Here is a 15,643-nt window from a genome sequence, read left to right on the forward strand (position 1 = left end):
AATGTGGTACACACAAGGACACAGGACAGAGGTTGAGTCAACTTTAATCCATGTCAACTGGCTGCAAGTGTGATTTAGTTATTGCCAACACCTGTTAGGTGCCACAGGTAAGTTACAGGTGCTGTTAATTACACAAATTAGAGAAGCATCACATGATTTTTCGAACAGTGCCAATACTTTTGTCCACCCTCTTTTTTATGTTTGGTGTGGAATTATATCCAATTTGGCTTTAGGACAATTCTTTTTGTGTTTTTTCATTTAAGACAAATTAAATGAAGATTATAATACCAAAGAATTTGTGTTTGCAATCATTTTCAGGAAGAAACTGAGTATTAACTGACAGAATTGCAGGGGTGTCAATACTTTTGGCCACAACTGTATATAACGCAAAATAAAAAAATAAAAATAAAAATATACCTTCCCTTTAGCATATGTTCACATGGAGCATTTTGGATTTATTTTTTACTTTAGCACCTTTCCGACATTGGGCGTACATTACGCTATGTCAGTCACCCTCCCTTTGATGCGGGCTCCTGTGTTGAGCTCAAATCTTTCCCGGGCATGTCAGCTGTCCAATTCTGATGAGAAAATTAGAATGTCAGTGAGGTAAATCAAAACATATCTTCCAATGCAATCAGAGAAAATGTCATTCATAACATTTTAAAACACAGCAGGTGCATTAGATAATCCAAAAGGCATGAAAAGGTTTTCAAAAAGACCCTCAGATGTTAAAAATACCATTTTCCACTCATCACCCTTACGGATGTGAATCAAATTGTAAGCCCCTTTATGATCAAGATTAGAAAACATCCTGGCCCCCAGAAGCTGATTATATAGATAGTGGATGAGTGGAAGTGGGTAAGTATTTTTATCAATGATCTTGTTTTGTTCTCGTAAATCAAGGTGAGGACAGACACCCCCATCTTTCTTTAGTAAAGAAAAATCCAGCAGCTATAGGGGAGGAGGAAGGATGGATATGATCCTTCCGTAAACTTTTGTTAACATATTTTTTCATGGCGGTCCATTCAGACCTTGATAAATTGTAAAGGTGAGCTTTTGGCAATTTGGTACTATGAATAAGATCAATAGCACAATCATAGGGTCGATGGGGAGGGAGTATCTCTGAAGTCCTTCAAGTACCCCGGAAGACCCTTCAGATTAGTTGAGCATATTTGTACATTTTTAGACATTTCTTGTAACAACTGGGGCTCCATTTTACAATAACCTTCTGACACCAATCAATAACAGGATTGTGAATTTGCAACCATGGAAACCACAGTACCAATCCACCAGATATATTATCCAGCACAAAACAGGAGATGGATTCAAAGTGGAGTGCTCCCACTTGGAGAGTGAAATCCAATATTGCTCTCTTGATTAAATTGTGAGCTAACGGCGTCTTGTCAAGGGTGGTGACTTGAATGGGTCTTTCTAAACTAACTGTCTCTAACCCTAACTTAGGAACCAGTCCCAAATCAATAAAATTAGCAGCAGACCCACAGTCAATGAATGCCACTATTGATAACACCTGGTTCTCGAAGGAAATCATCATATTTATCAGTACTTTATTATAGGAAGAAAAATATACCTGTAAGTCTGGGTGACCTCCTCGGCAATCACCCAGACTCAGATGTTCTCCTGATGGTTTGATAGCTTGAGGATGAGTTGGGCAATTCTTACCAAAATGTCCAGATAGACCACAATATAGACAGAGTCTGCGATCTTGTCTCCATTTTCTCTCTACAATATGAAGACTGGCAACTCTAACCTCAGGTAAATGGACCTGCTCCAGGGAAGTTTAACAAGCAGCCTGCTGTTCATCATGTTTCTCATGGATTCTGCTGTCCATTTGTATAGCCTGAGTCATGGCCTCCATCAGAGAATAAGGGGAGTCATGGAAGACCAGGGCATCCTTGTGGGTTCCAGAAAGGCTATTTTGGAACTGGCACCTGAGAACAGCATCGTTTCATAGAACTTGAGCGGACCACTGCCAGAACTCAGTACAGTAGTCTTCAGCTGTACGACTTCCCTGTGCTAGGTTCATGACCTTAGTCTCAGTGACCTGGATTCTGTCGGGTTTGTCATATATCAGACCTAATCTGCCAAAAAATATGTCAACAGAAATCCATTCTGGAGCTTGTGGGGACAAAGAAAATGCCCAGGTCTGAGGACCCCCTCACAGTAGGGACCTGATTATTTCAACCCGCTAGAACTGCTCCCCTTACGACCAGGGTGCAGGGTAAAAAATAACCTACAGCTCTCCCTGAATAACCTAAACTGGTCTTTCTTTCCTGAAAATTTATCAGGGAGGGATATTACAGGTTTGAGAGAGACAAACTGGACATCAGAGGGTACTGATGTCACAGCCAATGCTGGCAGTGGGGGGCTATGGGGGGTCTTCATCATTTTTTAATCTGACCCTGCAACTGATATTGCGATGACTCCAGACTCTGCCAATCCTTTGCCAGATCCTGGCTCATCTTTGTCAAATTTGACACTTGGTCACAAAGCGCGTGAACAGGATCCATACTGACAAAAAAGAAAAACTTGTCGGCCAGAGGTAACGTGATGCTAGTCACTTCTAAAGGTCAAGCTGTGAGTCAGAATGGTCAAGGAGTCCAAGGTGAGAAGCCAGGAGGATACATCATAAACAGAAGGAAGAGACAAAAGCATGGTCAGGTAACGTTCTAAGGTCAAAGGACCGGGAGGATAATGGATCAGAGCTGAAGGAGTTAAACAGATGGATGATCATAAAGAAGTCCGAAGTCAGGCAAAAAAAGATTAAGCATACAGTACAAGCATACAGAATTCAAGGCACAGGAACTCAAACCTCACAAGCTGAATGTAAGTCTGGCAGAGATTTGGGAGAACAGCTTAGCAAAGTAGCATGGCAATCACCCGGAATAATGAACACTAGGAGACAGTCGACGACTCCCTGCCTCAGATTGGATAGTCGAGCTGTTAATTAACACACTGACAGCTCAGCACGTCCCTGTACCAGATTGGGTGGCCAAGCTGTCAAACTACTGACAGCTTCAGCACACTCTTATGCCATATTGGACAGCTGAGCTTTCAGTAACTGCATCCCAAACACACTGAGGGGTGGAACTGTCACAGGGAGAAGTGAGGAGATGGGAAAAGAGAGGAAGGCAGAAATATGTTGTACTGAGTTTGTAACAAGTGTTTTACCACACATTAGAGTTTGATTCACATCTTAACAGCTCAGGTCGGTTATATAATATTCTCCATGTTGCTTCAGTTTGTCTCTGTGAGCAAAAACGTGAATGAAGATTAGGAATCCATCTACTCTGTGCTGTATTTTTCCATGTTTCTTCATGTAAAAAATGGTATGGGTCAACAGTGTTTTTCATCTGATAATCATCTGTGTTTGGTAAGTGTGTCAGTTTTTGCCAACAGTGTTTCATCAGTGATTTTCAGAGAAAGATACATAATCTAAATAATTTCTGAACTTTTCCTATTCAGTGTAAATGAATCTTGGACAGCATACAGACGACATTCATGTGTTGTCTTTGATTTTCATAAACCCATAGACGTATTTTGGTACTACTCATCCATGATGCTGGTAAAAACCAAACATGCCTCAGTGATTTTTTTCACTTGCACAGAGTCCGCAAAGAAACATAGATATGTTAACAGCTCCATAGACTAATAGTTATGTGTTATACCCATGAAAATAACACATAGAAAATATCTTATATAATAATCGCTAGTTGGAACTTCCGGCCGCTGTCCCCGAATCCCATAAGGCACCGCGGCAGTGTCACTTGCGCAGGCGCAAGTGACATTCACGTCACCACAATTTTCATGCATGCGGAGTAACAGCCACAACTGCGTGCTCTACCCGCTCTACCCGCGCATGTGCGGTAACGACTCGGCTGTTACTGCGCCTGTGAAGGAAATAGCGGTTGTTACTGCACCTGCGTGGGGAATAGCGGTGATATGTATCTTTCACTGCACTCGGGCCTATTTCTAGAATCATAGAATCATAGAATCGTAGAGTTGGAAGGGACCTCCTGGGCCATCTGGTCCAACCCCCTGCTCAAAGCAGGATTCGCTAAATCATCCCAGTCAGATGTCTGTCCAGCCTCTGTTTGAAGACTTCCATTAAAGGAGAACTCACCACTTCTCGTGGCAGCTTGTGCCACTCATTGATCACTCTAACTGTCAAAAAGTTTTTTCTAATATCTAATCTGTGTCTCCTCCCATTCAGTTTCATCCCATTGCTTCTAGTCTTTCCTTGTGCAAATGAGAATAAAGTTGATCCTTCTACAATGTGACAGCCCTTTAGATATTTGTAGACAGCTATTAAGTCTCCTCTCAGTCTTCTCTTTTGCAAACTAAACATTCCCAAATCCTGCAACCTTTCCTCATAAGACAGGGTTTGCAGACCGGTCACCATTCTGGTCGCTCTTTTCTGAACTTGCTCCAGTTTGTTGATGTCTTTTTTAAAATGTGGTGCCCAAAACTGGACACAATATTCCAGATGAGGTCTGACCAAAGAGGAGTAGAGGGAAATAATGACTTCACGTGATCTAGACTGTATGCTTCTGTTAATACATCCTAGAATTGCATTTGCCTTTTTTGCTGCTGCATCACACTGTTGACTCATATTCAGTCTGTGATCTATTAGTATGCCCAAGTCTTTTTCACATGTGCTGTTGCTTAGCCCTATTCCTCCCATTCTGTATATGCTTTTTTCATTTTTATTGCCCAGATGTAGTACTTTGCATTTTTCCCTGTTAAAAACCATTCTGTTTGTTGCTGCCCACTTCTCCAGTTTATTTATATCTTTTTGAATCCTCTCTCTCTCTTCTCTAGTATTAGCTATCCCTCCTAGCTTTGTGTCATCAGCAAATTTAATCAGTTTACCCTCAATTCCTTCATCTAAATCGTTGATAAAGATGTTGAACAATACAGGGCCCAGGACAGAGCCCTGTGGTACCCCACTTGAGACATTCTTCCAACTGGATGTGCAGCCATTTACGACCACTCTTTGGGTCCGATCACTAAGCCAGTTATGAATCCACCTAACAGTTGCCTTGTCCATTCCATACTTAGACATTTTTTCAATAAGGATTGTATGAGATACTTTGTCAAATGCTTTGCTGAAGTCAAGATATACTATATCTACAGCATTTCCTTGATCCACCCAATCAGTGATTCCGTCATAGAAGGAAATTAAGTTAGTCTGACATGACTTATTAGTTACAAACCCATGCTGACTCTGTTTAATCACTTCATTCTTATCCAGGTACTTACATACATGTTGTTTAATAATTTGTTCAAAGATCTTTCCTGATATAGAAGTCAGACTCACCGGCCTATAGTTGCCTGGGTCCACCTTCTTCCCCTTTTTGAAGATAGGAACAACATTTGCTCTTCTCCAGTCTTCTGGGACTTCTCCTGTTCTCCAAGAATTTTCAAAGATTATGGAGAGGGGTTCAGAAATTTCTTCTGCTATCTCCTTCAGTACTCTGGGGTGTAATTCATCTGGACCTGGTGACTTGAATTCATTTAGGTTAGCTAAGTGTTTCCTCACTATCTTTCTGTTTATAGATATCCTGGATTCTTCTATTCCCTTAATAGGACAGTGAATAACAGTTGATGTTACATTTCCTTTCTGAGAGAAAACAGATGCAAAATAGGAATTTAAAAGTTCGGCCTTCTCAACATCCTGTTTTACCATTTCATCATTTTCATCCTGTAAAAATCCTATAGCATCTTTGACTTTTCTTTTACTTTTGACATATCCCCAAAATCCTTTATTATTGCTTTTGACATCTCTTGCAAGCCTCAATTCATTGTCAGCTTTAGCTAATCTGATTTGTTCCCTGCAGGTTCTAGTAAATGATAAACAGATGTCTGAATGAAGTCTAATGCTGAGATTACAGCAGCATGTTTTTTCCCCCAGCTCCCAGTGAATTGAAAATTAGGGATAGGTCAGAAACCTTTATCACACAAAGGATAGCCTAATCTATAAAGTTACAAGAAGTACAGTTACCCTTTAAACCATTACTGAAGCTCTCCAAACACTTATAGTGCAAGTTGGTTATGGGTGTATGAATCGAGCCCATAGGTTAAGCCTGACCATTACCTGGCAGATAATGGCTGAGACATACAGCCAGGACCTGCTTCTAAAAGCTGTGATTGCACTTCTGTTGAAGACCTCATTGACTTTAATCATGGAGCTCTTTTGAAACTCAGCCAGTGGTTATAGTATAATTTCTAATATAAGCAGCAATACTGTGCGTGAAGATCTGAAGTTGTGCGTTGTAATAATCACTTAAGCAGGCTAGTGATGCAACTATTTTTCATTCGCTACATCCATGTTCTTTCTGCAATTCTGAGTAGATGGCCTCAATGCAATGCCCCCTAGTCCACAAGAATGCAACACGAGGCCAGTAGTTCCACTGCCCCTGTACCATATGATACCCACTGTCTCGCAAGCTTTGATTAGCCCACAGCTTTTCTATGCTATAATATGTAGTTACAGTACACACTTCTCCAGGTGACGTATTCAATGACTGCAGCACGTGTATCCAACTCCAGCCAACAACAACCCCCTCATTTCCTCATCAGTGTCCTAAATACCACAAGCTGCCCCCCACAGAATTAAGCTTGGCCATCAGGAAACACTTCCCCCAAAGGTAATAATGCATTGGTGGAGGTATTTTCCTGATGCAGAGACCATCACCTGGGACTACATGTGAGACCCCCTGTGGTGACAGGTCCCCTGGGTCTACTATCCCAATCTACATACTAGGTCTAGCGGCTGGGAGAAAAATGGCTTGAGGACCCAAAGACACTAATGAGAGTAATGGAATGATTTCTTTACCTGATTAATAATCTTGTGTCTGACCTTATGTATGCAAAAGATCCAGTCTGCATGTCTTCTTCTGCTTACTTTCACTGAATGGAAACATTGATCCCTGAAGCTAAACACTTTCCAGGTGAAATAACTGCACTTAAACTGACGAGGAAGCAAATCTCTAATAAAAGATAGCAAGGAAAATATGTAATAAAACACAACAATAAGATCGGCATAACCGATGCTACGTGCTTGAGAAAGTCTGCATCCCTTAGAGCCATGGATTCTGCTCTATGGCCATTGATCCAATAATCTTTAGTCTGTGGCCAGCTCTCCACACTGTGTATTAATAAAGATAATAAAAAAATACACATATGTTGTATTGCCGCACCCAGAAATGTCTGATCTATCAAAATATTAAAACTAAACCGATGATGACACCATTAAACTAATCTGACACTATTATTCTCAGGAGCGATCTGGGAGTTACAATTGCTTCCTAGGGGTGTTTTTCCAATGCTGTTATCCTTCCATTCAGCATGTTCTACATCCATTTCAACATTTTTACTGCCTTACAGTCCTTCTTGTAGGATCTGCCAGAAAAATGCTCTGATTTCCCATTGACTCCCATTATTGTCGTCACTTGAAATGAGCACCCGAGCATCAGAAATTGCTTGGTTTGAATAACAAGCATCTCAGTATTTAGTGCTTGCTCATCTCTATTAACTACCAAATGTTTTTACACTTTACATCAAATTATCTTTTCAGTACCACAAGCAACATCCTGGACAGTGACACGCCTTCTGAAGCTGAGTCTGGAGAAGAACAGGAGGAGACGGTGTTGCAATATGCTGAAGAAGTAAGACTAGAAGAGAAGGAAGACTAGGTGCGGAGCAGTAGTCCCACCTTAGCTTTAGACACCTCCCTTAGGCTTCAACCATACCCCATAGGGAGCAGTGAAGGAGGTAGACCTTCAGCCACCCTAATCATCTCATGGTAGATGGTAAAGTAATCGACTGTCTCACGCAATGAACAATGATGGGGACAAGGCCTTTTGCCACTGCATGACATACCATTTGCATCGGGTGCCTGCAGATAGGCAGCTACGTTTAAAGGCTTCTATACTCCACCTCCTGTGTTATGAATGAGTCACTGGAGGAGGAAAAAACAAAAATACAAGCTAAGTCCAGAAAACCGGAGAGTTTGGTAGCTAGCGGATTGCAGACCCCTGATCCTATTCACAACAACTAACAGTAGCCGTGGGGTGTTCCTACGGTGGTCCTAGACACCTCGTTCACAGCCGAAGAACTAAATAAATCTAAAGAAAGAAAGGGGAAATCTAAACTGCCCCAGAGCAGACCCCAAAGCAGTAGACAGCCCCCAACATGTATTGACGGTGAAAACAGATGAAAACACAAACACAGACAGAAAGACAGGCTGAGCAAACAATGGGGCCCTCACTAACTAGATAGGACAGGAAAGAAAAGCAACTGTCTGCAATCACGCAAAAACCCTGCCAAAAATAATGTCCAACATGTCTGATAGAAAAGGCCCTGAAGTCACTAGACTTCAAAATCACTATATCAGCACTCAGGTATATTCTGAAAACAGAGCAAAGAGATCAATTGATCAGAGACAAACATGGAGTTCAGCCAGTCCCAACCAGGGCTGGCTGAACACAAACACTTAGTAAACCTGACAAAATCTCATGGAACATAAGCAGAGCAAAAACTTAGCTTTAGTAGACAGGACTAAACTGGAGGCCAGAGCTCAGAGCAGAGAGGATCACCAGCAACCCAGCAGGGTGTCGGCGGCCTTATATCCACTCAGAGATTCCGGATGTCCAATCACACTCCACCTGTTCAGATGACAGGTTTTTCCCATCCAAATCAATTTCACTACCTCCTTTCACCAGCAGAAGGAGTTCATCGGACATCAAAGGTGAAGGAGAAAATGAGCTCATAACAGTACCTCCCCCTTGAGGAGGGGTCACCTGGATTTGTCTATCTCACCTCAGGAGGCCATTGATACGCTTCATGATCTCACTAGGAGAAGGAACAGCACGCCACCACCTCCAAGTGTCTGTACCTTTCTGCCAACATCACCACCATTGTATGGTAATCCTGTGACTTTACACACCTGTCATGACTTCAGGCTCCCCGCTGAAGGATGGAGCCAAGGTCAACACACACAGCCCTAGAGTGTTAGAGCAATGGGCCATTCCCACATTCAATACCCCACCATGACCCATGAAGTGTGACAAGTTAAACAGGTGTCTTTTCACAATCCCAGCCACCAATATACCATCTACTTTATAACACGTGCCCCTCCTGATCTTCCAGTATGTCTGGACCTTATCCACCAAGCCAGCCAAATCCTTCAAGCAAGTCCCCTCCAGTTCTCCACGCACACACTTTAGCTCATGACTTTTTTGTTTGTTTTTCAAAATAACAAAACATAAAGCAAGATGCAAGATAACATGTGTGCCTTTCTCCTATTGATTGTTAAAAGTATAAATATACACTCACTGGCCACTTTATTAGGTACACCTGTCCAACTGTGTGTTAAGACTTAATTTCTAATCAGCCAATCACATGGCGGCAACTCAGTGCATTTAGGCATGTAGACATGGTCAAGACAATCTCCTGCAGTTCAAACCGAGCATCAGTATGGGGAAGAAAGGTGATTTGAGTGCCTTTGAACGTGGCATGATTGTTGGTGCCAGAAGGGCTGGTCTGAGAATTTCAGAAACTGCTGATCTACTGGGATTTTCACGCACAACCATCTCTAGGGTTTACAGAGAATGGTCCGAAAAAGAAAAAAAATCCAGTGAGCGGCAGTTCTGTGGCCGGAAATGCCATGTTGATGCCAGAGGTCAGAGGAGAATGGGCAGACTGGTTCGAGCTGATAGAAAGGCAACAGTGACTCAAATTGCCACCCGTTACAACCAAGGTAGGCAGAAGAGCATCTCTGAACGCACAGTGCGTCAAACTTTGAGGCAGATGGGCTACAGCAGCAGAAGACCACACTGGGTACCACTCCTCTCAGCTAAGAACAGGAAACTGAGGCTACAATTTGCACAAGCTCATCGAAATTGGACAGTAGAAGATTGGAAAAACGTTGCCTGGTCTGATGAGTCTCGATTTCTGCTGCGACATTCGGATGGTAGGGTCAGAATTTGGCGTAAACAACATGAAAGCATGGATCCATCCTGCCTTGTATCAACGGTTCAGGCTGGTGGTGGTGGTGTCATGGTGTGGGGAATTTTTTCTGGGCACTCTTTGGGCCCCTTGGTACCAATTGAGCATCGTTGCAACGCCACAGCCTACCTGAGTATTGTTGCTGACCATGTCCATCCCTTTATGACCACAATGTACCCAACATCTGATGGCTACTTTCAGCAGGATAATGCGCCATGTCATAAAGCTCGAATCATCTCAGATTGGTTTCTTGAACATGACAATGAGTTTACTGTACTCAAATGGCCTCCTCAGTCACCAGATCTCAATCCAATAGAGCATCTTTGGGATGTGGTGGAACGGGAGATTCGCATCAGGGATGTGCAGCCGACAAATCTGCGCCAACTGTGTGATGCCATCATGTCAATATGGTCCAAAATCTCTGAGGAATGCTTCCAGCACCTTGTTGAATCTCTGCCACGAAGAATTGAGGCAGTTCTGAAGGCAAAAGGGGGTCCAACCCCTTACTAGCATGGTGTACCTAATAAAGTGGCCAGTGAGTGTATATATGTATATATATACACACAATTTATATATGCTGTAGTATATAATTAAAAAGACCATTTTTTCAAAGTATTTTTTTTATTACTCCAAATACACACATATTGCCTTGTTTTACTAATGAATACATAACAAAGAGCAATTTGATTACAAACATTAAATGAAAAATGACATAAAAAAGAATAACTCAACAGAAATGGGTTGCGAGGGTTTGGAACACTCTGACAGAACAAAATTGGAAAAAATCTCACGTACTTGGAAACCAGATGGCTCACGGCATCTCTCTACCAGAGGGGGGTGGTCATCAGCATTAGGCAGGGCTGAACCACCCACTGAATCTATTGCAATTGATGTATCATAGATTCTTTTGGTAAATTATGAATGGATGATGCCATTCAGACCAGGGATAGGAGAAGCAGGAAGCTCATCTGCATATTTCCGGTGCATTCTGGGTCGCCTTAAGCTGATCGATCGCTGGGACTTGCCGGGTCTTGCTGTTTGAGGACATCGCCAAACCGCGTGCCGTCATAGACTGCATCAGCAATAGCAATATGGAAGAGAAGAAAATCCACATGGTCACCTGCAACACATGCTACATGTTTACGGATCTGCCGGCCCAAAAACTCAACTTTACCTGTCAGAAGTGCCAACTTGTTGCCCTCTTAGAGGAAAAGGTGCAGGGACTGGAAGAAAGAATAGCAACATTGAAGGTAATTAAAGAACATGAGGACTTCTTGAATGAAGCAGAAGCAACCATTCAGGATACAGAAAGTGAGAAAAGCTTCAGAGCACATACAGAGGCTGAAAAGTGGAGCCATGTGATGAAAAGAAGCAAACGGATCAAGTGGTCATCACCACCCACACAGCTTAGCAACCAATATGAAGCCCTCATGCTGGAGAACGAAAATGGCACAGCTCAGGATGATACTGTATCTACAAGAGACAACACACTATCAACAAAAGAAGTTACTCTGTCAACAAAAGCGGAAACAAAAGACACTCAAAAACACTCACGAGCAACAAGCAGTGCGTCTAGAAAGAAAAGAAGAGTGGTAGTTATGGGCCGGACATAACCGCACGAGAAGTATGCTGCCTCCTAGCAGCAAAAATCCAGGATGTGGCCAACAGGAAACCAACTATCCTCAAATCCAAGGACGACTATCCTTTCCTACTGATACATGTAGGCACAAAGGACACGGCAAGAAATGACCTACCAACTATCTGTGAAGACATTGAAATTCTGGGGAAGAAAATAAAGGAACGGAACGTACAGGTTGTTTTCTCATCAATCCTCCCAGTCGATGGTCATGGCATCAGAAGATGGAATAGGATACTAGAGGTGAACAACTGGCTACAACGGTGGTGCAGGCAGCAAGGATTTGGATTCTTGGACCATGGCATGAATTACTTCTACAATTGACTTCTCGCAAGAGACGGGATACGCCTCACAAAACCTAGGAAACACACATTCACCAGAAGACTTGCCACACTCATCAGGAGGGAAGAGGGGATGGGAGGAAAAACAGCAGACAAGAACATGCAGCAGAAGGACAAACTAATCAAGGATACTAGATGTGGTAAAGAGGACCCAAGACAGGGTACTCAGAAGAAGCTAAGAAAAAGGAAGCAAAACTTCTTTCCTGCATGCTGACCAACACAAGAAGCCTGACCAATAAGATTGAAGATCTGGAGTTGGTAATGTATGAGGAAAAATACAACATAGTAGGAATAACTGAGACATAGTTAGACGACAGCTATGACTGGGCGGCTAACTTGCAAGGATATGATTTGTTTAGGAGGGATCATAAAAAAATGAAAGGGGGTGGAGTCTGTTATATATAAAGTCCACTTTAAAGCCTACACTAAGAGAAGATATACAAGAGGGAAATGAAGAGGTGGAGTCTCTATGGGTGGAGATACAAGGAGGGAAAAGTAATAAAATCCTCATGGGGTTTGTTATAAGCCACCAAATATAACAGAAACCACTGAAAATGTATTATTGAAACAAATAGACAAAGCAGCAAATCACAATGAGGTGATTATTATGGGGGACTTCAACTACCCCGACATAGACTGGGAAACTGAAACCTGCGTATCTCAGAAAGGAAACCAATTTCTGTCAGTGACCAAGGATAATTATCTGTCATAAGTTGTGCAGGGCCCAACTAGAGGGACAGCCCTTCTGGACTTAATTTTAAGCAACAGGCCAGATAGAATAACAGAAGTACGAGTCGATAGGCACCTAGGGAACAGTGACCACAATATAATACAATTCCACTTGTCCTTCAGTAAGGTGCCTGGAAGGGGGTTACAAAAACGCTGAATTTCAGGAAAGCAAAGTTTGATCAGCTTAGAGAGGACCTTCGCCGAATTGATTGGGACAATGTCCTCAAAAATAGGAGCACAGAAAATAAATGGGAAATATTTAAATCAGTTTTACACACCCACTGCGAGTTAGCCATACCATACAGAAATAAAAGGGCTAGGAACAGGAGAACACCAATGTGGCTAAATAAGGATGTAAAAAGGGCAATAAATAACAAGAACAAGGCATTTAAGATGCTAAAACAAAAAGGCAATGAAGCATTAAAAAGTTATAGAGAAGAAAATAAAATGTATAAACAACAAATATATTTAGCAAAAGTGGAAACTGAGAGACTCATTCCTAAGGAAAGTAAAACAAACCCCAAACTATTCTTTAATTATAAAAATAGTAAAATGATTAAAATTGATTGTGTCGGCCCCTTAAAGAACAATGAGGGTGAAATCATAGACAGCGATGTGGGAAAAGCAAATGTTTTAAATACTTTTTTCTCAACAGTGTTCACACAGGAAAAGGATTTGCCAGGGGAAATGCAGAGTGATAATGTAAACTCCCCATTAAATAGTACCTGCCTAACCCAGGAAGAAGTGCAGAACCGCCTTAGTAAGATTAAAATTGACAAATCACCAGGCCCTGATGGCATTCACCCTCGGGTATTAAGGGAGTTAAGTAATGTGATAGACAGGCCTCTATTCCTTATATTTAAAGACTCTACAGAAACAGGGTCTGCTCCTTTTCATTGGCGGCAAGCAAATGTGGTACCAATATTCACAAAGGGGTGTAAAATGGAACCTGGAAACTATAGGCCGGTAAGCTTAACATCTGTTGTGGGTAAAATTTTTGAAGGGTTTCTAAGGGATACCATTATGGAATATCTCAATGTTAATAAATGTTTAACTCCATATCAACATGGATTTATGAAGGATCGCTCCTGTCAAACTAACCTGATCAGCTTCTATGAGGATGTAAGCTCTCAAATGGACCAAGGAGAATTATTGGATGTCATTTATCTCGACTTCTCTAAAGCATTTTACACTGTCCCACATAAAAGATTGGTAAGTAAGATGAGAAAGCTTGGGTAGATGGGTAGGTAGCTGGCTTAGTGATAGAAAACAAAGAGTGGTTATTAATGGTGCATACTCAGATTGGGCCAGGGTTACTAGTGGGGTACCACAGGGTTCTGTATTGGGCCCCCTACTATTTAATATATTTATTAATGATCTAGCGGATGGCTTACACAGTAAAATATCAGTATTTGCAGATGATGCAAAACTATGTAAGGTAGTTAACACAAAGGAGGACAGTTTGCAACTGCAGACATGGAAAAAGACTAAGGCCTCTTTCACACATCAGGTTTTCACCATCAGGCGCGATCCGGCGCTTTTGACAGAAACCGGATCCGGCGAAATGCAATGCCGGATCCGGTTTCCCCCCCATTGACTTGCATTAGAGCCGGATCGAGCCGGATGGCCATGCGTTTCATCCGATTTTCGCCGGATCCGGCAATGTGACGTGATCCGGCGTCTGGAAAAAACGGCTACTGTAACGTTTTTTGTCTCCGGCGAAAAATCCGGACACGCCGGATCCGGCGTGTCCGGCTTTTTCATACAATGAAAGCCTATGAGCGCCGCAATGCGCCTGATCCGGCGACAGCCGGATCCGGTGGCCGGATCCGTTTTTTTTTGTCTGAGCATGCTCAGTAGCTCTGCCCACAAGACATATATAAAAGCAAGACAGTGGGACCCTCAGCCACACCCAACATGCCACCCAAGCCAAGAACCAGGAGCAGGAGAAGGCAGCAGACATCTGCAGCAGCACCATCAGCACCACCCCAAATGGAGCAGCATGCTGAACAACGGGAGGGGAGTCCAGCAGCAGATGAGAGACGGTAATTATCAAATCCCCCATTCCTCCAAACTAGGGCTATTGAATATCAAGATATTCATTGGCCCTTTGTTTCTCTTTATTCAACAGCCGCCCAATAGATGCAGCAGCAGCAGCAGCAATGGCAGCAGCTGGAACACCACCCACAGCCATGGAGTCTGGCCACCAGGAAGACAGCACATCATCTTCTGGGAGCCCTCCCTCGCATCGTCAGCGTTTGACGGTAAGTTTTTATTTCCAAAATCCATCATCTCTGTAATATATGTCTATTCATTGCCTTTTATTTCAAAACAGGAATCACAAGATGAAGAGGAGCTCCCAGAAGAAGAAGGAAGGGGTGGACAGACACTTGGAGTGGGCTCACAATTGGTAAGTTTTTTGCATCAAACGCAGAAACACAACATCACACTACACACAACACATAGAAAACAATGTTCTGCAGACCACACACAGCAAACAAATGCCTACATCCAAAGACATAACATTTTTTGTTTTCTTCTCTAGTCTTCCCAATCTGGTGCTCGGCCAAGAGGTCCTCGCAGTGCCTCCCAGGGTCGTCGGCGACAGCAACGCGGCGGTCACCAGCGTGTAAGTATAAATATTTTTGCTTTGTTTTTTTGCACTTTTTATTTCATTTCTTTTGTGGAGGCTAATTATGTTATTTTTGTCTTTTTCTTTAACAGCCTTCACAGCGTGCTCCCGACTCTGACGGTGAGGATGGAGGACTCGATGTGGACCACCTCATCGATCTCGTCAGAGAAAGGGAGCCGCTCTGGAATATGGCTGACCGCCGCCATGGTGACCTTATCGTTACCCGACGACTCTGGGAGGAAATCTGTTCGCTCCTTGTGGACCGCTGGGAGGACC

This window comes from Dendrobates tinctorius, unplaced genomic scaffold, assembly GCF_039654945.1.
Source record: "Dendrobates tinctorius isolate UK_male_01 unplaced genomic scaffold, ASM3965494v1 ptg000030l, whole genome shotgun sequence".
NCBI lineage: Eukaryota > Metazoa > Chordata > Amphibia > Anura > Dendrobatidae > Dendrobates > Dendrobates tinctorius.